Here is a 24,459-nt window from a genome sequence, read left to right as displayed (position 1 = left end):
TCAAGGTGTCAGAGGAAGCTTCAGACACAGCACAAGGCTCTAGGCTGGTGGGGAAGGATGGCGTGGAGCAGCCTGCTGCCTGCAGTGACACTGCATGCTGCCGCAGCCACCTCCCTCAACCCCTGACCAGGGAAAAACATCATGATCAGTGAGAAGCCCTCAAGCCGCTCGCTTTGAAGTGACACCAGCCTGGCTGGAGCAATGAGACCAAACCTCTGTGACCCTGAAAGCTCCTGCTGTGCTCGCGGCTGCCAGCAATCCTCTGAGCAGTGCCCTGCTCTGATTTAAAGGCATCCTCTTAGAGAGGAAGCTGACCCCACGTGCCCGGAGCACAGAAAGCATTATTGCCCTTTTCTGCTCTGCTGCTGTCTGGCAAAGCTTAGCAGAATGAAGTGTGGCCACTTTCCTGTTGGTGCAAATCTGTTTGCTTTAGTGCAAAGCACAGCAGTGCCCGCTGCTCCTGCTAGATGCCCTTTTCTCTGTGCTTCTGTTCTCTGCGTTGGTGGTTTTGAAACAATGCTATTTCAGCTCTCATGCTGGACTAAATCTGAGGGGTCTCTTTACTCCTGAAGGGACAATGTTCTTGCAGATCAGTTCCCCAAAGAATTCAAACGTTATAGCTCTGAAAAATAACAGCAGGTTGTCATACTGACCGCCAGCCTTCCTGTTCTTTTATTGCTGAGCCGCATCATTTTTGGACCTCTTGTCCCACTACAACTGAAAGCCAATTAAAATTCCAGGCGGGAGGCATTTCTCTGATAGCAAACCCATCTACTGGCAAGATTTTTCCCCCTTTCCTATTACATGTTCATAGCTTCAAAAACATCATGACTTGAGAAGGTGGAAGGGGACAGAGGGGCCAGACATGCACCCTCCATTGGGGTCAGCACCGTGCTGCTTCGCCAGCAATAACCACACAACCAGGCTCACTTCCCATCCTGAACTCACACCCTTCTAGAGGAGAGCTCCTCACTGCCTCAGTGTCTCAGTATCCACTGAGAGATACTGAGCAGCCGTAACATTTTTTCTTCTCTCTTGAACAACCACCAAAGATCTCAATTGGAGATCAATCTCATGGAAAAACAAGGCTTCTCTGCAACTCAGCTGTTATCAGTCTTATTGGTTTTGCCCTTCCCCTTGCTCCCATTTGATAGCTATCCTGAACGTGGATATGCAAGAAGAAATGTCTTCCTTACAATCATGTGCTTATTTAAAAGAAAATTTGATTGCCTTCTCCAGCGCAATCACACAATTCTGCAGTCTTGTCATAAATACGGATTTAGCTACTTCAATAATTGCTTTTCTCTGAGATGAAGTTTTCCTTTCTTTCCAGTCAAATCTTAATTCTAGAGATGTAACTTAGGCTAACGAAGACAGGGAAAACTATTTAATTTGCTTCCCACCTTATTCCTGCGTGGTGCTTCCCATTTGCTGGATGCACCATGATGCCCACGGCTGCATTGCCAAGAAGGGGGAGACGGTGATCTCCTTCACCTCCTTACAACCCCCCATGCTCTATCCACATGCTGACAACAAAGATTCCCCAAAACTGCTCTTCCCCGAAACGCACAGGCTCACATGGCTGCAGGACAGCCCAAGGAACCAACCTGGGGACTTCCAGAGGGATACAGCCATGCTGTCACCTCCAGGCAGATGTGATGCACATAAACAGTGAAATAAAGGAAACTGGAGGGAAGACAGAGCTGGTGGCAGCCTCAGCAGCACACCCCAAATACTGCTCTGTGCTCACATCAAAACATCAAAAGACATTTTTCTCCATAACTGCAATGGCTGCTGGTAGGGACCAAGCACCCAGCCCAGTCCATCCCAGCAGCAGGATAACGCCAGACCACCCCACACACAGCAAGGGAAGCCAGCAATAACACAGTTACACCTTCTATTTAAAAAATCAGCTCTGTTTCACATTTTGCTAACGCAAACCACAGCTCTGCCCCCAGCTCACACTGCTCTGAAACCTCATCACCTTTCCTTTCCCCTGGAGAAAACAGCGCTGCTCAGCTCTGCTGGACGCCGTTCCCTCGGCACCTCTTAGCAGCACGGAGGTGACAGATTCCCCAGCTCTCACACCTCTGGCCATCCTCCCCTGACACCTGTGACACCTGAGCCTGGCAGTGATGCAGAAGCAGTTGCTTCAGGACAAGGCACATATTGGCACTCGGTGGCACACAAAGGAAAGAGAAAAAGCAGTAAGGTTCTGTCATGGAGGTGAGAGATTCCTCATTTGTGCTCGTTCAGTGGAACTAAAAGATTGATGAGAAAATGTGCTAAGGCTTATATATATAAAAGCACATATAAATAATTAAATAATTTATATATTTAATCTCATTATAACAACAACAACAAAAAAAAAAACACAGGGGGAAAAACATTCCTAGTCAAAGGACATGTTCTGTCTGACCCAACTTCTCAGTACACCTGGCCAAAGCGCTGGTTTCATTGCCATCCTTGTGTGGGATGTCAGGTCCATCCACACAACCTGGACCTGATGCTCCTCTAAAAGCAATGGGAAGGCACTGCAGAAGACTCCTTGCCTCTGCCCTCCACCAAGGACACATCGAGGCAGCTTGGATCGTTTGGCAAGCCAATGCTAAGCTTAACCAGGTTCTCCTGTTATAAAGACCCTTCCTGTTCCTTACCAGACATTGCTCTCTTATCCTTAATCCAGCCATCTTCCCCATGGACTCAGCTCATAGTCCTTTGGGGCTGTTGTACAGGTCCTGCAAAGCACAGCTCAGTACTTTCTCTCCTCCCCAGTCCCATCTCCTGCTGTCAGTGACACTTATAATCTTCTTACACCGTGCCCAGGATCCACCAGCTTTATCTGCTAAATACTCTCCGCAGGTTTCTGGCAGCACTGCTGTCTCTTCTATGTTTGCTGTTCTTTCAGGTATTATAACCACAGCTGCTACTTGAATCACAGAAAAATCATCTTCATGCCCTCTCACTCATTCCCATTCTTGTCTGTGCTTTGCTAAGTGCCTCCAGCAGTTTCCTTTGCAACATGAGCTCAGCGCTAGCCACCAATTGCTCTCCCTGCTGGTGTCTCTCGGTGGGGTTTCCTTGTTAGCACACCCCGGGCACTTGGGCTCTGTTTGCAATTGCTGTCCCACAGACCCCAGAGCTGCCTTGTTTGGATCCCAGACTCTCAGCCTGCACACCAGGAGCTGCCTCTGCTGCTTTTTGAGAAGAGTGTTGAAGCACTTCTTCCCTTCTCTGTTTCTGAGCGCTGGAGATGTGTCTGTGTGCAGCCCAAGTGCCCACTGCTCCCATCTGTACCACCTCCGGGTGGGGAACCTGCCGACTGCACAGCTCCGGGATGAGCTGCTTTTAAAACTGCTTTTCTGCTTCCAGGCCTTAAACTGGGTCTCTACACACTTGATCATCTTTTTCCACTACTTTGTATAAGGATCGGTTAGGAAAAAAAGAAGTCACTCAAGTTGTTTCTCCATCTGTAAGCACGATCCCAACAGGATTTATTCTGCTGACTGCTGAAGAAGAGAGCTCTAGGCACACTGCAGACCCTTGATATCAAGACTAAGATGCTGATCTGCTAGTGCAGGGTATTGTTTTTTTTAAAGCTAATAGTGCTAACAACGTGTAATACCATGTCTTCAGATCCCAGCTTAGGAATTTATTTTAAATTGAAAGGGGGAAAAAAAAAAAAAAAGCTACTTTTCCCATTCCTACAGACTGCATCACTGCTTTTGATTGCCCCTCTGCTTTTTGAACAAGAACCTAATTTGACAGCAACACTTTGTACAACAAACAGGAGCCTTCCCTGGGAAGAGCTGCATGCTTTTTGCCCAGCTGCAGGATGCCCTGGGCAGCGCTGCCTTTGTTCCCAGCACTCTGCTGGAGGTCAGCCTGGATCCCTTCTGCGAGCCTGACATCCTTTTTTGTAGCCCTAAAAAGAAAACACTGCTGACTTTCAAACCACCCCTGTACAAGGAGCAGCTCCTGGGATAAAACTTCAATATACGTGCTGGGCTCAAAAGAGAAGGATTTCTGATTTCTTTTTTTTTTTAATAGAGATAGACCCATGAAACACGTCCTCCCAAAGCACCCACTGCCATCCCCACGCCTGGCTGGGGGGGCTGGCAGTGCAGTGGTGTCCCTGGGCAGGGAGCTCAGTGCTGGGAGCCCTCTGCAAAAACAAGCCCTTCTTATCTGTTTACAGCGCTTCCAGAACCAGTGAAGCCTGGCGCTGTTTGTATTGAAAAAGAAAAGAATGACAGGCAAAGAAAAACAGTAGGACAGAAGAAAAGAAAGGAAAAATCCAGCGTATTAGGGTCTGATTGCCAAAGTGTGGCCAATAACTGTCACATTTACATGCTCTGCTCACCCCGAGCAATTCTGTTTCTTGCTCTGTTTTGCTGCAGCTACGTAATTCGTCCTGTTTAGCACTTCTGTATGCTTTGGCAGATAAAATATTGATCAGCCTGCCAAGAAACACAGAGTGCCATTCTGTTTTCATGTCAGAACTCTGTAATGAACTGCATTTATCAAGACCATCCTCTCTGTGAAAGGTCAGTGGTGAATGTGGCTAAACTGTGATGACAGATCATTAATCCAGTTCCCTCAATAATTGCCCTCTTTAAGAATTTTATTGCTGGTTTCTGTGAATTGCAGTGGGATTCACAGGAGGATCCCTGCCCGATCTGAGCTGAGGCAGATAACAAAAGCAGCAAGGCTGGGGATTTGCTGTCCTTCCCAGGAATATGGTTAAAATTGAATAAAAACAAAAATCAGGTGATGAAATGCAGAACTTCCTTTGATGGGCAAACTTCTCTCGCTGTAAAATATTTTGCAAGGTGCTTTACAACGTGATGATTGCTAGAAACAGCAATATTTCCTTAAATAAAAATAAAAAATGACATGCATATAGAGCAATCCCACAGTGCCCAGCACTGAACAAACCGAACACCTCCAACTCTCTTTGGAGGATGTGAGCCCCACTGAAGCTGCGCTTGAGCACAACCACAGCTGGTGCCAGCAGCGCTCCATAGAACCCAGTACAAAAGTGGAGTGGTTGTTCAGATCCAGGCTAAGCACACCAAGCAGGTGATGACCCACACGTGTAGCTCTACCAAACCTCTTCTGACCTGCCAACCTCCCTCCCAAGGGGGGGATTCCCCTCCAGACCACCAGCACCACTCAGGACCACCTCCCACTGATGTGACCTCCAGCACTGCCAGTTCTCAAAGCCACGCTTCACTGCCACCACCACGAAGAGCTGCTGGGAGCAGGAGGCACCACGGGGTCATTGTGTTTGACAGTTCCCCTTTGACCACACTGGCTGTTTTTGGCAGTTCCTAAGGCAGTTTGCTAGCACCGGGAAGAAATTAGCGTGGGATATGGGGGCACAAGTTTTCTCATGAGATGGTTACCAAAAATACCATTTGTGGGCAAAACTAAAGAGATTTGAGAAAGCCTTTTTTCTTCCCCAAGAGTCCATCCTTTCATATCCTTTATTCAGGCTTCGTGTGGCATTGTTAGAAGCATCAGAAAAGGACTAACCTAAAATGTTATTAGATACAAATTTATTTATGAGCGTAGCTCCTTAATTCTTGTGCTGTTTACAGCTAAATTGCCTACCAGCAATGGCCCATTTTCATGCATACCAAATGGAAGTGTCTGCATGCCTAAACTGAGAAAACGTGGTCCTCAAACATCAGACTGCTGAATTGAGGACGATGAGTTTGGGAGCTGTTGGGAGAGCAGATGCATACAGGGACAGGAAAATAAAAGGTGACTTCAGTCCTTGTAAACCCCTGTTCCTCCAGGCCAATTTTCTGTCTCTATCTTCCTCTCCCTCTAACTGCTCTGTTTTGCACGTGCATGGAGATATCAGAGGGACCTCCCTCCTGCTTTTCCTGAATGGTTGGAATGAAGGAAAACCCTTCTCTCTTCTTGTGAAGCTGCATGGACAGATCCCATTGTGAGTGCTCTGCTGCTAATGAGCAGCTCCCCGTGCTGATAAGCATACTGAAAAAGCAGGGTGAGATGCAATGATTGCCCACAACACAGAGACATCCGTGACTCTTGAACCCCCCATACACACATTCTGATTTTCATGGGCTGGAAGCACTGCTCCACTTGAGTGGAGCCATTTCAGATGAATAAAAATTAACCAAATTTTAATCCAACCAGTCACATCAGCCATTTGACTTTTGCTTGTTCAGAGGATGCTCTGTATAAAATAGCAAGCAAGGCCCTGCAGCAATCATACTGCAGGTAGCTACACTGCAACATCCCTCTAATGTCTGATAATGACACAACAGCATCCTGCTGCCACTGAAGAGGACCAATGATCGTGATCTTGATTAGCACTGAGCTGAAAGCTTGCAGGCAAAGCTGGCTCGTGGCACTGCACTCCCACTGCTGCACTGCCTGCCCATCTGCTCTGCTCATGGCTGCACCCTCCAAGTCTGAGGAGCACCTCCTTTAGTCCTGATGTGAATTTACAAGTTAAGTGAAACTCAGTGAAAGTTCCCACCAGGAGGAGCAGATGTTTAACATCATGCAAATTCGTGAATGTTAGCAATCCTTCAGCTGCTATTGCTGAAAAAAATCAATTAACAACAAAAGCCGAAACGTACTGCTTATCTTAGGGATATGTTTCAGTTAATAAGATGTACATTTATCAGATATCCGTATATAATCTAATAGCAACTGGGAGCTCACGGAATAACATCACTGAAGTGGGATGGGATATACTACAAAGTGATAGCATTAAAAATTAGACGTTTATGACCTGGGAGAGCTAAAACTTGCCTTAGCATTTATTTATTTCAGCATCTCATTTTACAGCAAGAGAAAGCACCCATCTACTGCTCTGCAAGCTTTGAAAACACATTCAGAACTTGTAATGTCAGAACATGAATCCACTGTTCTATAAACAAGAGCTATCCCAACCTTACCCTGCTCCCTCCCAAACAGGAATGCCCACATGAATGTGCACCTCACCCCCAAATGCACAGCAGCATCCCAAGCAGGGATTTCTAGACATTGCAGCAGGGCTGTGCTCTCAGTTCTACAGGACATTGCTCCCAAAGAGGCACTTGGGCAGCATTCCCAAAGACTCACTTGGCACAGCGATGTAACTAACAGCAGTGCCTGAGCTGGGAGAGTTTTCTATGTGCTGCCATAAGCAATCCAGGCTATTCCTGATGCTGCTTTTATCATTCACTGCCTACAGAGCGCTGGCTGTTATTTTGTGTTAAAAATTAAAAATGTTTGTCAAACCCCAGAGAAGCAACAATGCCACGAATATGAAAGCACACACATAGGAATGCTGCACGAAGGCACATGGCTCAAAGCGAACCCTGCACAGAGCACAACCCAGTAACAGAAAGCAGGAGCACATCAGCCACAATTCCCAAACAGAAAGCTGGTGGCATCCAATGAGTGATTCATTAACAGCACAGCCTGCTCTGCTATGCGCCTGTCCCACCATCTGAGCTAGGTACACACGGACCACTGTGCCTGCCCAGTGCTCTCTCATGTCACATCATCATCAGACTGCACTGCTCTCCCTTGTGAAAACAACTCAGCTACCTTAGCCACATGGCACCCCGAGCTGCAGGCTGGGTGGGGAGTGAGAGAGGCAGAGTGCCACACAACTTACTGAGATCAAAAACGTCAGATGCAGTTATCAGCAAAGGACTGGGGCTCCACGTACGGATGGAACTAAAGCAAGAGATGGAAAGAAGTCAGAAAGGAAAAAAAAGACAGCAGGGAAAAAAAGAGGAAGACTTGCAATCACTTCTTGTTGCAACACATCTGTATACAGCCACCAGTTTGCATCTGTTGCTGTGCTTTAATTTTAAGTCTTGCACTGGAGAATGCTGCTTTTTAAATGGAGAGAATTGATCTGGTAGGATATTAACGTTTGAGGAGCACTCCTTCGCTAATATAGAAGCCAAATTTTCCTGAGCAATAAGAAAAATAACAACAATTAATAAGAATTGTTAAAAAATAATAATTCCCTGCAGCCATTTGAAGCACCTGGAGACAAAATCTATGGCACATCCACTTGTGTCACTGAGCTGGGGCAGATCAGCTCCCTGCAGCAACAGCTGGCGATCAGCTGCTCCCCCCAGCAGGGACAGCAGGCAGCTCAGTCCCTTGGACCCCATCCTGCTGCTGCAGCCACGAGTAGCCCAGAATTCCCATATGGAAAATCTCAGATATCCCAAAATTCAAATGAACCAAATGGGCTTTTGTTAAATAAATGGCCACTTCAGCTGCTGATGCTCTGCAACCTGCTGCTTGACATTTTACAGTCCTCCACCTTATTCCTATTAGAGGAAGCAAAATTGGCCAGATTCCTCTGGGATGTAACCAACGCTCACTTTCCTACAGCTGACTGGCTCACCTATCAAATATTTCCAGATAGCAAATGTATTATTTTGAAGCTCTAATAAACCTTTAAAACCCTCTGGCGCTAATGTAAATTTTACCAATGCTGCTGTGCTCTGAAACATTTACCTTTCTAACCAACTCACTGGCTTCTCTGCTCAGAACTCCATCACTCTGCATTAGGGACCCACACAGCTGGCTGAGCCACGCTGGTGTCCAATCTGTGCATGGGATGAGTGGCAGAGGGCCTGGGCAACTTTAGGCTGCCCCTGGTGATGTGTGGAGTCAGCAACTTGGGAAGATCCACTAGTTTTGTTGGTTTTTTTCAGTAGGTATTTCTTAAGCAGCTCTCCCCACTCCCTTGCACCAGGGGATTCCTGCCCCTTAACCACCTGCATTTGGAGGAATGGCTGCTGGTGGGATACACTTCCCCACCCTGCATTTGAACCATGAAGTCCCTGAGCTCCTCTTGCTGAGTAATGAAGGACAACGCGATTACAGCAAGCAGAGTATTTATTATTGTTAAGGATGTGTGTAATGGTCTGATAATGATGCGCTGTGGCTGTTGTTCAGCTTGTCATTAGGAGACCTCTAAGGCAACTCATTAGTAGATCGTAATGTACACCCTCCTAAAGGGCATTATGGCAATTATAAAACACTGACTTCTAAGGAGGAAAACGTGCACAAGGAGGGAGAAAGTACTTCTAGTGCAAAACAAAAAAATAAAGAGGAGTAAGAAGTTTCACATAAAGCTCTTAAATGATCCCAGCAATGACAAATCAAAGGGCAACATTTACAGCACAATCATACGCTGCTCCAGAAATCAAGAACTCAGGAGAGCCTCCTGTGATGGACAGTCATGGTTCACCGCTTAATTACAGGAATTCCTCACTCAGGTATTAAATCAGATCCTTTCCATGTGGCAAACAGTGCAAAGGAGGACTCTGATTCCTAGCACACCAACTGACTACAGCACTCCACATAGGCACACCGTGACCCGTCCACACCAATGCAGCTGCAGCACTGCGTTACAACCCCACAGCAGCAAAGAGAAAGATACCAATTTATGTATTGAGCTACAATTTCCAACACTACAATTTCCATGCTGCTCCTCCTGTCCTCTCCCATTAGAGACCAGCCAACAGGAACAACTAGATTTTTATTTCTACTTAAAACTCAGGCACGAGGAGTAAAATACAGCAGATCAAGAAATAGAATGAATAAATAACAACTCACAAATACAACAGGCTGAATTTCAGGGATGAACACTCCTGTTTCCATGTGGGACTTTTTATTTTTTCTCCCTTAAGCACTGCAATGATAGATGATGAATGGGACAGCATCTGAGCACTGGAAGTGCTCTGCTGCTGACAACGCAAATAACCCTTCTGCGATGCAGGGTACCAATTGTGGAGTAGATCTGCTGGAGGCCTGTCAAGATAACAACATCCCTGCTCCGAACCGTTGGCAGCGGGATTTTTCATTATATGTGTCACTAAAGTACAGAGGGAAGCTTCTTACTGTAAAAATAAGAGGATGAAAACATGTTTTTCCTGAAGATTTTCAACACCAAGAGTGACAGATATTCCGGGGTAAAGCACGAGTGACAAATCGCTGTGTTGTGATCTGCAGAAGCACTGCACTGAGCTTGTGCTGGGAGGGAACGAGCATGGTTTTAGGGCTGGCATGCCAGCAGTGATGGCTTCCAGGGAGCTGCCTGCCAGATGGCAGTGGTTTGAGGCTTCCATCCTCGCCCCACAGAGCCTCAGCTTGTGCTCTGCTCTCCAAACCCCACCAAAGAAAGGGGCTCCCCTGGTTTCCCTTCAGAACTTGGATGAGGATTTCCTCTCCCATGGCAAACCCGCACTGCCTGCTGCACAGGACACAGGCAGCCCAATGGTACATTGCATCTCAGGGCAAGAAAATAAAGGGAACAGAAGGAAAGGCATTCAAAGCCAGGCTGGATGTGGCTCTGGGCAGCTTGGTCTGGTGGTTGGCAACCCTGCACATTGATGGTCATTGTGGTCCTTTTCAACCCAGGCCATTCTGTGATAGCACATTGCCACACCCTGCCAAAAGGAAGAGCTTAAGCCAGTTACACAAGACTATTCCAAATGCAATTGCATTCAAATGTAATTACCATCTTAATACTTTCCTGCCCAAATGGCACTACAACAAACTGATCTGGCTTCTGGAATGAAGTTGTTCCGTACACAACAAAATTTTTTAATTCAATCTCTGTTTCGTACTCCTAACACTCAGAATTTGAGGCACATGAAATACAGCACAAGTGACAGATACAGGAGACATATCCACCAGCTCCCAGGGGACCTGCTGCCCTGCTCTATGACCTCTCACGTCCTCCCCAGGCTGCGTGTGAGCAGCACAAGGTACAGCCCTGCCCTGCTGTGCACACCAGGATGCTGCTCTGTCCCTGGGGGTGCTGCTGCCTCGCTGTGCTGCACTCTGGAGAGGCTGCTGGGGCACTGCAAAGTGAGCAGGGCTCGCTGAAAATGTGATTGAGTTTGATGTAAGAAAGTTCTTCCACTATAGCAGGTTCCATAAGATATTAAGACATATTTATAACATGCCTACTTCCCCAGTGAAAACCGTTCCTAACCATCTCAAGATTCTGCTAAACTCTCCTACAAGCGTGCAAAACTGTACATTAATGAAAGGGTCCAAATGGTTTATGTAAAGTCTTGCATCAATATTTCTCCCCTCATCTTTAGCAGTGCACAGCATACAGCAGCTATGGAAAATGGGTGAATGTTTCTGCTCCATGAGGTATGCCAAGGAATGTAACATCGTTTAGCAGCAGCAGGGTCAGGCCCTTGGTCATGTCAGGTCGCTCTCACACACTGTGTGGTTTTGTGATGCACAAACCAGGATGTAACAGTCTAGATTTCAGTTAAACCATTTGCAAAATGGGAAAAAGTAAAAAGGGGATTCAGCGTTTAAGCTCTAATTAAGAATTTAGCCAAAGCACACAGCAGGCAATGGGCATCAGTTGCACTGCCAGCCCTGATTCTCCCACAGCTACTGCCTGTCTCCGAAGCACCTCCAAACCACAGCCAGGCATGTTAAAACTGCACAGAATTCGTAGTTTCCCATATTGTTATTCCTTCACTCTTAAAACAAGTTAAAGGCAACTCTATTAATGCTGCAATTTCAGGGTGATGGCATTTTTCTCTCATAAAAAAAAAAAAAGCAGAACATTCATCCCATGACTGGATAGCTTTGTCTGCATCCCCTTCAACTTAACAAAAATAAATTAACCTCTCCCTCTCCCACTGCTGGTTGATGCCATCTCTGCCAAGCAGAGGGCAGTTGCAGTGATGGCAGTGAGCTCCCAGCTGCAGCTTCTCCAAGTAAAACATCCTCTTGAGTTTTTTTTTTTATTTATTTATTTTAAATATAACAGCAATCAAATACTCAAAAACTTCCAGAACTAATATTCTAAATTTTTATGCTTCAGAAGCTTGGATATGTAATATTGCAAAATGTTTTGATTTGTGGTCAGTCGAGCAGAAAATGCACCTACGAGTGTCAGATCTGTCTATTTTGAGCTGTGAAAAAACATTATATTGCTATCTAATGTAAGGTAGCATCCTGTCATCCCGATGATGCCAGCCCAAAGCCCATCGGCCCGGCTCATATTTCTGAGATACTGCAGGTGACCCACATAGAAAATGTGATGGTGGCATTTCTGGGTAGATTTGTAGCAACAGTGTAACCCTGTCACATTGAAGGAAAAAAAAAAAAGAAATGTAGAAAGATACCCAAAGCAATGTTACAAGGAACAGAAGGTCAGCAGCCACTCAGCCTGTGCAGTCTGAAATGTCTGTATGGCACTGGCACATAGAGAAACTACAGAAATGCATTCTCGCACAGTCAGTTCTTTGCAAATCACTACGCCCAGCATTTCTGATCCCCTCTATCTTCCTGGAGAAAACAACCAACATATGTCAAGGCCCTGCACAAACCAGCAAACATCAGCAGGGCAACATTTTTTATGATGCTCGTTAAATTTTGATCATCCTTCCCTGCTATACACAAAGATTGCTCTTTGGCTAACTTCCCCGCTCCCCAGGTCACCATCTTAAGCTGTGTTATTTACTGCCTTTGGCTTCCAGTTCACTCACTGAAACTTATCTGCTCGTAATCACAATTAGATTACTGCCCAACAGTTCAAGGTCATCCACACATGACTACATTTAATAGCAACCATTTACATAAAGAGGAAGAACGATTCATCCCGCTGCGGAGTAAAGTTGTTTGTACCAAACAGGTCAAGTAACACAGCCATGGATGGACACTTCAGCCTTGCAAGCTATCACATTATCAACATATCATACAACAGAAGGGTAAAGGTGATCACTAAGCTCTTTGTGCCAGCGGATGCCCTGATGCTCCTTCCTTTGATCTCAGGGAGAGATGAAGCATCCCAGACAGCAGGATGAATGGTGTAAGCCCATAGGGAACAGAGGAAGCCTAGATAACTGGCATGGAGCCTTTGAAAGACTTCTCACTAGGCAAAATGAATCCTCCTCTTCAGATTCCAGATCAGGCCTGTGTTTTGCACTCGGGCTGCTGAGGAAGCATTCAGCAATACTGGTCCCCACAGCCCAGTGGTGCAGAGTGTTAATGGCCTTGTTGATACAGCTCCATGGGAACCACGTCCTTTCCCCCACATCTCCCTCCCAGCTAACTCTTCTCCCTTTCCTTCCATACCTTCCATTTATAGGAAGTCGTTATAGGAAGCCTTAAGTATTGAATTCCACAGGAAAGCAACCCAGAAGGTTTATGGGATGTCCTCTAATCCAGGAAAGCTGACACAGCCCCCGTCCTGCTGCAGTACAGCTTTGCTCTGCCACACGTTAGCAGGCATTTTTGTCTTGTGAGCTTTGTGGCATACTGTCATAACTACTTTCCTAGAGATATTCAAATGTCAAAACAGTTCCCCTGCTTCTATTCATTGAGTTTAAAAAAAAAAATTAAATGTTCATGTCAGATAGGAGAACTCCAGTTTTCTTAAAATGTCTTTTAACCCAGAAAACGAAGCCTGAAATTTATAAAATCAGTGTTAGAAGCTAAGGAGACCCTGAAATCAAATTATTTGCCTAGGTTTAATTTATTAACACCTCAAAGGACCTTTACAAAAGCCTTACCAGACAGGGGTATGCTCCAAGAGCACGTGCTTTTCATGAAGGGATGCAAAGAAAGAAAAATATTAGTACAAGGACATTTGGCTAATGCCATATTCCTGGGTACTTCACTTCCCACTTGCTCACCCTCTCTGCAGCTGCCAGGAAAGGATGCAACGAAGACCAGAGAAGAACCCAAGAAAAGACATGAGTAGCACAGCTGAAAGAGATGGTAACAGCATATTTAAAACAACACCTGGAAGAAGCATTTGCAAGTGGGGAACCTTTAGGTCATAAAAGGAATGACTGCAGCTGTAGTATTCCCTTCGAGGAGTGAGATGCTGAAAAATCATATTTACAGAAGGCTTGGAGAGAAGAACGCTGACAGATTACAGCTATTGCTAAGAAAGGATGCCACCAGCAGCCTCCATCATCCCATCACGATGGCTCTGCTGTTATAGAGCCTCAAAGCTGATAGAGACTGCACTGGTACGTACAGAACGGGAACCATCCACAACATCAAGGCAAACTCCCCAACACTGCCATCCTTTTTGTGGTGTTGTTAATGATACCATCAGATGCTATTAGCAAAGCTAATCTTCAAGCATCAAGTTCAGCAGCTATTGCATATCTCCACCCCAATCTAACAGTCATCAAGTAGAAATGAGCTTGAAATTATCTAAAACTCATACCAAGGGCTTTTGGGAGGCAGAGAGGGGAGGAGGGGTTGGGGCCAACTTTTAATTGTACATTTTACAAGCTGCTGCTAAAACTCTTCCTAATTACACAATCATGGCCATGAATACTGCTGCTCAAAAACCCCACCGCCTGCATCTGTAGGAAAGTCACTCTTCCCCTGGGGAGCAGACATTACCAGCACGTCCTCATCTGCATACAAAGTCCTCTCAGCCTCAAAATTACGCAGATTGGAAAACAGCGTAAGAACTGCCTTTATGAGACTTCAGTTAAAGATTTTGATGACTGCTAAACTTATGAAAATTAAATAAACAGCTGCATGCTGTGAGCCTAGGAAATACGCTGATCTGCATCGGCAGGAATACTTTCACTCCTTCCAACTTCAGATGTGGAGCTGAATTAAAAGGCCCTCAATGCAGATCGCAGCTCAGACAAGGACATCCGATGACAGAATTCCTCCTGCCCTATAAGGGCCAGCAGCACAGGGGAGCATCAATTTACGACCTACAAACTCAGAAACACTTCAGCCTAAACTCTCCTGGGGCAATGCACTGCTCAGCAGGGCATGCACACCATGCTAACAACTTCAGATGACTGCATGCATGTGGGTACAGAGCTGCAACTCAGGTCTGAGCTGCCAGGGCACAGAGGAGCTGTTTGCTGCCTACTGCAGTGCCAGCATCCTTGGTGCTATAAATTGCACCCTACGCTGCAGTAGCTGGCTGCTGTATCCCTAACAGGTGCAAAGCTTCAGATATACACCTGCTTCTGCAGCAAGCATCCTCTGCACGTGGAAGCTTAAACTCAGAAAAATCAATATTAAATTAAAGAAATAAATTTCCTAGGAACAGAGCGGTACTGCAAGTTTGTCCTCCCTTAATCATCAAGTGGTTTGGGTTGGGAAGGACCTTAAAGACCACCTCGCTCCAAGGAAACCAGGAAAGAAAATATCAGTATTTGCTGTGGAAAAAAAGGCATCTCAGAAGCCAAAGCCAGGAGTTTTCAAAGGATCGTCTGTACCTATTTTGGACTTGCTCAGTTTTATTTTTCTTTCCTTTTCTTTGCAACCTATACACAGCATTCTTCAGTGGGGGTCCATCTCTTCTCAGCTCACCCAAGCCTGCAGCTGTGCTCAGTGAGGGAGAGCTGGTCACACCATCACCTTTCTGGCCTTAAAGCCTGCAATATCAGCCACGACTGCACCTTGGCAGAAAGACTGTTTACATGCAACTCTCATTATGTTAATGTAGAACAGAAAAAAAAAAAATCATTTCATTAAAATAAGTAATTAGGAACTCTTTTTAAACACCAGGGAAAAAAGAAATCATTTGGAGTCAGAGGTTTGGCTTCTTTGACTCGGATCGAAAAGCCTCTCCTTTGGCAACTTCTTAGCACACTCATACATCAGCTGTTAAAAATATATTGTGAAACACAAAATGAAATGAATCACATCTAGAACCAGTTTGGACAGGTTTCTGTTTTCTAAACAGTGTTAAATTCAACTCCGGGTCTTGAAAAGATCATATCAGCACATTAAATTTGATAGAAAAATGAGAAGCGGCCTTACTCATACCATGCTGACTGGCTGTATATCCTTACCAAAACAGCTGTGATTAGAACCCTTCAATAACTTAATGGAGCTAAATTTGTGATTTGGATCATGAATTTAAACCTAAATGATAAGTAAATACAAAGGCAAAGCGCTTCAGTGAATAACCACCCAGCAGCCAGACTGCAATGCCAGAAAGAGCAGTGCTTTGAGCCCAGCCCAGCGGTGTCCGCTTGGACCAGATGGGCAACGTGCTGCTTTTCTGGAAAATCTATTGCTTATTGATTCCTCTTTAGTGCAATTATTCAGACATAAGCATGCTAGCTTGTAATATCTATCCAATGCAAACAGTTCACCAAGCTGTATTTGTGATTGGAGGCTGTGCTCTATTTGTCTCATCCTCAAGCTTCACAGGTGCATAAAACTGTCATTTATCTGATGTTGAGGGCAGCACAGAAGTTCCAGCTCAACAGGGTGAGCTCCATCAGTGCTACCATTCCCCTTCCTGATGTTCAGGTAAGCAAGAACTGGCACTGCTTCACAACAGACTAAATCTCCTCTCTCACCCTCCCCAACATCACAGAGCAGGCTCGAGTGCTGAGGATGCGATTGATACCACAGTGCAGCACTGGAACCTGCTGTTGTGTTTGTGCAATGTGTGATCAGGCATTTTTTAGTAACACCAGCCTGCTTTTGTGATTTGCCAACGGGACTGCAACTCCACACAACCCCTCTGAGCACTTGGTTTGGAGCTGAGACTACAGCAAGAAGTACAAGGGAAGCAGCTGATCAGCAGTAGCAGAAGAGTTTTTACTTAAAGCAAGATGAGGAGCATTTAATCCACCTGTGAAGAAATCTTCAGGAAAGTCTACTGTTCTTCCACCGTCATTTCAAAATCAACAGCATTCCTTTTATCTGGGCAATGAATAAGGAGCCAAGCAACAATTCACAGCCGCCCTTTCTGACCTCTGAAGCAAAGCAGCCATTAGAGGAAATCAGATGCTTTCTTCCAGCACTCCGGCTGGCAGGTGGGGGGCTGAGCTACCGGAGGGCAAACAGCCCACAGCTGACAGCTCTGAACCAACCCATCCCTCTGGCAGGAGGCTGATGGCACAGGCAGAAACAATGACTGTCAAAGGAGAGCGCAAGGAGGAAGAAGCAATATAAATAACTACAATAGGATGAAATAAATGTTACGCCAGGGCTCGCACCATTCAAACATGAATGAAGCGGGTGATATTCTCCTTACAGATGGGCAATTTCTTCATTAAAACAAGTGAAGATGATACCTTCACTGTCACAGTGACACAAGCCCTGGCAGCAGAGAAAGCCAACCTGGGCTGCACCAACAGAAGCATGGCCAGCAGGGCAGGGGAGGTGGTCCTGCCTCTCTACCCCAACACGCTCAACCCAACAGAGCAGATACAGTGGAAATGGGGACAGCATGCCTTGGATGCTGTGTTCAAACAGTCACTGAGCCCCTCCGTCTGTCTTCCTTGAGCCCTGACATGGAAGTACTGCGACTCCTTCTGTATAGCCATACAAACAAGAAGTTATTCCTGTGACACTGGGATGTACTGAGCTCATTTCCAAATATTTTCACACATAATGGCTCCCTCTGGTATCAGCTCTTCAGTGCCTCTCACCAAGCAGCCTTGGCCTCCTGGGAATCTGCTACAAGTTCTTGGATTTCATACAAAGCTCTACTCACAGTCTCTGCCTCCACTGTTAAATTTGGCTGAAATTACTCAGATGGATCCAAGTGTGCTACAGAGGACGGGCAATTACCAATACCACTCTACAGAGGCATCCCGTTTTTGCAAACCATGTTTAAATTACCCACAACATCAGGAAGATGTTTAGGACCGCCCTACCTCTGACCATTGAGAAACTGCACTGCCAGGTCTTAACACTCCGAGTCTTACCTGAGTCAGCACTGAGACTACTGCCTCAAAGCTCCTGATGCTTGAGCTGGTTTCTCCCCTGGCAAAGCATTCAGGCAAGGAGCCCAAAGGACATGCTTGCATTTAGTTTCCATATCAGTATGTCATTACCCTGCATGCACAAGGAGCCAGCTATTGCTTTGTTTTTCATTTAATCCAGAGCTGCCGATCTCTCTGCAGCACCAGGAGGAGGCAGAGGGTCGGCTGGGGCCAGCACTGCACCTCTCCCATTGATTAATCCATTCATGGGATTTGGAAGGGAAAGTCATGCAGATGGAGAAGAAAAAGCACATCTGTGGTTTGGTTAGAAAGCTGTTATTTTGTAAATGGCTGCAACACCAAGAGGAAAGAGCAAACCTTACTTGATCAAAGAACCAAAAGCAGCGCTACCTTGGCTGTTAGTTCTGTATTTCAGATCTCAATTTATTCACAACAGCCTATCATTCTTGCAGGGATTACACAGGTAGGCTTTAGGTTTGCAAAATTCGGGATACTCCAGAGTTATCTTTCTTAAAAAGAAATCAGATTGAAGATCTTCCCAGAGCTTCACATTCACCAAATGCAGCCGAAGGTCAGCACTGCTTTGCTCAAGGAACCCTCACTTTGCTATGGAAGACTTTGGCCTGTTGGGCTGGGAGGTGTGCTGGACATGTGCTAATGGTGCAGTGTTTCAAAGACAAATTAGGGTGCTCTACCTGGCACCCCTATGCTGGTGGATCTTCCAGCACACAGAATATCCAAAAAGGTCTGATTTTACACAGCTTCAGCACTTGCATTCCAAGAATTCAGGTTTCTTTAATAAAACTAGCTTAGTGCAAAATGGGTGATAATTTCTTGAGGGGTATTTTCCCCTTTTCTGAATGCTAATTTTGTGTTTGCTGGTTTAAACATCTAAGGCAGCTCAAGGCAGAACACAGCTAGAGATAAGGAGCCATTCAAAGCACACCCTGAATTTTCAATGTAGTATTTTAATTAATGTATGAATGCTAATTCTGTTCAAAGCTTTTCAAAATAAAATGATAGCTGTTTATTAACAAGGTGATTGTGTTACAAATAAAAATATCATCAGACTTCTGACATTATGTAAGAATTTCATCCCATAAAACCATGTCTGAAAGGAAAAAAAAACTGTCAAGTTCTCCAGCTGTCACCAAACTTCTTAAAAAGTCAAGGCCACATCAAGTGCTCTAAAATAAATCCTTTTTGAAACACTGTTTTACGAATAGAGGCAACACTGCAATCGTAGCCTTCATGTGTCAATAAAAAGAGGCAAAGCTCTACAAGGCAAGATTTTCTTTTCTTCTTAAAAACCACCGAAAGTCACTTCTGAGACACTTCTCCATTCTGATTCCCACAACAAACCATGGCGAGCCAACCTGCCCCAAGCACAGCTCTGGCACTAAGGGGCACAAACAGTTCTGGGCCCCGTGACCCCAAACATACAAAGAGCATGCACTAAGAGTTGCACTATAACAGAACTGTCTGGAGCCAGCGAACAAAAGCCATGCCTTACATCTGGCTAAATAAAATCATGAAAGTTGATGTATTAGCAGTTGAAATGGTGATAAAACGACCACAGTGGAGATGCATGGTGCAGACAGTCCATGCAGGAGCTCACAGCTGCTGCCAACATCCCTGCCCACAGGGGCTGCTCTGCTTGCCGATGCCTGAGAGCTACATTGCTTATATATGCTGCCACTCTGGGGTTATTCCACATCAAAGACACGATGACAAAACTCAAGTAAAACAGCCTGCATGCCCTGCCTACCAATATAAATGCGTTTAACTTAAAGACATAGTTTGTATTGATCTCGCAGCAGCTTTTTCTCTGACATTAGCAGGAGCTCTACGCTCGTCTCGCAGGGACCAGAGCATCATCTGTGCCCTTTTCATTTGGATAGGCCTTTATTCAATTAGACCCACGAGCCTGGGAACAACCTTTCTCATTTTGTAATATACTGAAACCAGAGCATTTGATCTGACGCAGTCTGAATGTTCCTCTAAGCAGAGCAGCAGGTAGGAATTACGTCTTAATTGCAGCATCTCTCCTCGACATACAGCAAGACAAATCCTTGTTACCAAAAGGTTTATTTTTGTTGGCTGTCTTGAGACAGCTCATTATAAGCGATCACCAGATGTCACCAATTCTTCATAAGCATGCAACGGAAAGAAATTTTTCCTGCAAAAATCCCCAACAACTGTCAGCTGAAGTGCAACAGGAGATTCAAACGCATCATTCCTGAGTACGTTAAGCTGCATGTATTATCCCTTTCTCTATTAATTATCTAAGACATACCTACTGAAATATGAAAGATGCATTCTAATCATGTCTACACTAACTCTTGCGAGTAGAATCACAGAATGACCTGGGTCGCAAAGGCTCACAATGCTCATCCAGTTCCAACCCCCTGCCATGTGCAGGTCACCAACCAGCAGACCAGGATGCCAGAGCCACATCCAGCCTGGCTTTGAATGCCTGCAGGGATGGGGCATCCACAACCTCCTTGGGCAACCTGTTCCAGTGCCTCACCACCCTCTGAGTGAAAAACTTCCTCCTACAATCCAACCTAAACCTCCACTGTCTCAGTTTAAAACCATTTCCCCTTGTCCTGTCATTATCAACCCTCGTAAACAGACACATCTCCTCCTGCTTATACTCTCAAATACTGGAAAGCCACAATGAGGTCTTTCCAAAGCCCTATTTCACCCCAGTCTCAAAGAAGACCAAGAGATGCCCAGCCCAAGGCTGGTGCTCAGCACTGCGCAGCCCCCAGCAGCCACACTCCGCAGTCCCCAAGCTGCCATGTTTCAAGTCAGCACAGCAGAATGGCAGCTGGAATGGGGCCGTGCTCTTCCATCTCAATTTAAATGAAACATCTATAAGCAGGGTCAAAAACCAACGACAAACAAACTTGTCACCTAGAGCCGTGTGTTTCACCAGGGGAATTCCCTGGGATGAAAGCGTCCAGCTAAGGGTTCTGTCCTGCACACCTCTGGTGTGTGCTGAGCTCAGCAGTCCCAGTGAAACCTGCAGCTCTGCCATCACCAGAGGCTGAAAACCAGGGGGTGAGGTGGGGTAGTATTTTCAACTCCTAATTTCCACAGGCAAATTAAATCAAGGAGACTTCCTAAGGTAAATGATACGCTACTGTTGCCATAATGCTTTCCCCATTTTTGGTAGAATCTATTTCAAATCAAATTTGGTCACTTTGTTCTCATTATCAACACAGCAAAGTGTTTGAATGACTGCCATCCAAAATATATTAGGCCGTATCTCTCCCATCCTTCACACACAGGTATGCAACCCGGTGCTCTGAGCATCTAATCTACTTTTTACCTCTGGGTCGCTCAAGAGAAAAATATTCTGTGCACAATCTGTGTATTGCTACTTGCAGATCTGTCAGTTATATTTATTTTACAAGCAGTTTAAGGCACGATGTGAACTGAATTGATGGAAAGATTTTACAACAAACTACCAGCATTGTAAGAAGCACACAGCACTGATGCACTCCTCATCTCCACTGACTCCCAGTGCCCACAGTGAGAGCACAATTGGGATCCACAGCTGCCCCCTTCCTACACGTGGTCCCTTGGCTTTGCTTCTCAGGCATACTTAGAGTATGCATGCATAGGTAAAAGATACACCAGTTGGAGCTGAGAAAGCATTAATGCATCTGCAAAATTTGGGAACCACCATTAGGACCATAAATGCCCTTTGACCAAACTCCCCCGAGATGCCTGGGCTCCTGCCAAATAATTCCACTTCTGTAGAGGCTGATTTGGGATAAGCCTCCATCATCAATTGGCAAAGCTTCATTGTCGTGCTGAGGCTTACAGAGGAATTATCACCACCTGCCTGAGCTCACAGTGTGGGTTACATCGATTCCATTGCACATCCATGGCAGCTCCTCCTCTCCTCCCATCACAGCCCCAGCACCAAACTCACTTGTATAGCTCTGCTGCCGGCCTCAGCACCTGTACTTCCACCCCACATACAGGGAAAACACTTAGCAAATTGCTTTAGCTTAGGCTGTGACCCACAGACAGTATTTTATGGTAGCAACTAGATCTGAGAAGAATGAGAAAAACTGCTTTCAGCTGTGGGATGTGAGCAATTAAACCAGAATCCATTAAAATGACAAGGCATTAGATAGAGTGCATGACCCTGTAAAAGTTACTTTGTATTAGAAATATATTCAGCTATTTCTACATGTGAACCTGGTTTGAAGATGAAGATTCATCTATTTAATATTAAGGGATTTCTGTAGCTATAACTGTTAAAAGCAGCTACTTAAAAATGTAAATTTGAGTGCAAGATCCAAACGCGTTTTACACAAATGCACATATTTGCATTTTATTCCACAAGTTATATTTACATCCACTTTCTTGTGTATTTATTGCAGTGCAATCTGTGAAAGCATTGACAATTAAGCCTTAATCCAGCCATAATAAAACGCAAAAGCATTTATATAAAAAGCAAAAAAATTAAATCCTGACTTCAACAAAAGTCGTTACAGGCCTCAAAAGCCCAAGCAACATAAAAATCCTTCCTCGTTATAGCACATAAAAACATATTCATTCATATTGCCTCACTCCCCACTGACTCCACTGTACACTGAAACTTCATGATCATAACCAGCACCTGCAAAACCTATAAAGGTTCTATATAAAGCCTAGGGTGCTATCAGTTTTTGCATGCAATCAATGATTGGCAGAGAAAACCAGCATTGTATCACAGAATCATTAAGGCTGGAAAAGACCTCTATAATAATCAGCCACAACCAAGCAACCCACCCTCACCATGGCCATTCACAGAATCGTGGGATGTGTGTTGCATTTTGCCTACCTTACCATCATTTCCTTCCTGAAAAGCCTGCACAGAGCAGGTGTGAGGCTGTAGTATTTAAGGATGTCCCCAACAGATGGCAGAAACGTGGGAAAACTGACAGTATTTTCAGACACTGGAAAGCAAAGCTTTGGAAGATAGATATTAGCATCTTCATTTGCAACTGTTGCATAAAGAAATTGAACAGAGGATGCATAAAGGCACAAGCCGTGTGAGCAAATTTTTGAACTCATGAAGGAAAGTGCTTGGTTAAGACAATAAATAAGACATGTTGAGCAGCAATTTTTGCAGGGTGAATTTGATGCAAGCAATTCTGTTCTCACTGGTATAAAAGGAGCCCTGCCCTTCTCTCCCTCCTCCCTGGAGGGAAGAAATTCCTTCTGCCCCAAAACTGCATTAACACCTAAGTTGGCCCAGAGCTGCCAGCCAAAGACTGTGCTGTGGGAAATGGCAGCCATGCAGGCAGCCATGCAGGCAGCCATGCAGGCAGCCATGCAGGCAGCCATGCAGGCAGCCATGCAGGCAGCCATGCAGGCAGCCATGCAGGCAGCCATGCAGGCAGCCATGCAGGCAGCCATGCAGGCAGATGTGGAGGTGAGGAGAAATGGGTGCTGAGGGCACCCAAAGATCACGAGGTCTGCACAGCAAGCAGCACCCACAGCACCAACCAGCTGCCTGCCAAGCTGCTGAGTGTGTGCCACCTGCCTGCTCACATCATGCTTCTTCAGGCTTCTAACAGCTTGAAAACTGGAGGATAACATCCAGCTCCAAATCAGTGCTTCACCCTGCTGTACCACATGTGGTGCTGCACCACAGCACTCTCCAAAAGGGTGAGCTGCAATTAGTTAAAAATTATTACAGTTTATCCATGCTGAGAATCCCTTCTTGCATCACAGCTCAAAGCCCCACAGCAAAGAACTTTTCTTTAAATATACATAGACAGCATTTTCCCCACAAATTCTCAATTTTGTTTTATGCTCTTTAAACATTTTATTTTGTTTTACAATGACAGACTTGATTACCGAGGTATTAATTTACAGAGATGTTCTGAGGGGAAATTGCTTCATAAAAATAAAATTAGAAGGCATGAGTTACTTCCCTTCATAAACTTTTCCATTTTCTATAGCTTAAGAGGGCTTTAATACTGTATTGAAATTCTGAGTGTCAATACTTCACCTGAACAGTTTCCCTGCTGTAAAAATCCCACAAATGTTCCCTGTGTAGTTAAGGATTAAAAAACTGTTCTCACAGCAATAAGTTAAGGACAGCACGCTGATGAAGACCCTACATCAGTTCTGATCGATCAGTGCTCGGCTGTTTTTGTGATATGTATATCCAGAATTCAACATTTGGTATTTTCATTAAACAATTATTAGAAGTGAAGGGGACAATCCGGAAAGACTGAGCTACTCCAAATGTACCCTGCCATGGAATCCAATGTAGTAAATGGAGGCTGAGGAGACTTATGGAGGAGGCCAAGAACCTGCAATGGGGATGATGTCCACGTGGGACGTGGTATCAGTACAAGCAGTGACTTTCTCTATAACCAACCCTCAGTACCATTGAAGTCATGCAAATACCACCTGCCACAGGTGCTACGTTCCTATGAAAAGTTCCTCATGTGATTATAAACAATATTATTTGAGCTCATGCTTTGCAGATCAAAGATAACTGTAAACTGCCAGCAGAAATACAACTGCAATAAACCACTAGCTAATATCTTATTCTGTGCTTCTTGTGATGAAATGCTCAGCTTTTTCCCTTCTGTAGCAAATATCAAGCCAAACACAGTAATAACAGAAAAACTGAGAGCAGTGCCTTTGGAAGAGCTCAGAAGTTTCCTCACTCTGCATTATTTACCAGTGAGCTCAGAGCAGAAGATTTGCGTCAATGTTA

At 45.1% G+C, this 24,459-nt stretch overlaps 1 protein-coding gene across 4 annotated transcripts in view; it reads right to left on the bottom strand.

The window, feature by feature from the left end:
* FSTL4 (follistatin like 4) overlaps positions 1 to 24,459 on the bottom strand; it is a 195,438-nt gene that overhangs the window by 91,031 nt on the left and 79,948 nt on the right. The window lies entirely within an intron of this gene.

Source organism: Phasianus colchicus, chromosome 15, assembly GCF_987193195.1.
Source record: "Phasianus colchicus chromosome 15, bPhaCol1.hap1.1, whole genome shotgun sequence".
NCBI lineage: Eukaryota > Metazoa > Chordata > Aves > Galliformes > Phasianidae > Phasianus > Phasianus colchicus.
This window is presented reverse-complemented; position numbering and strand designations above follow the sequence as displayed.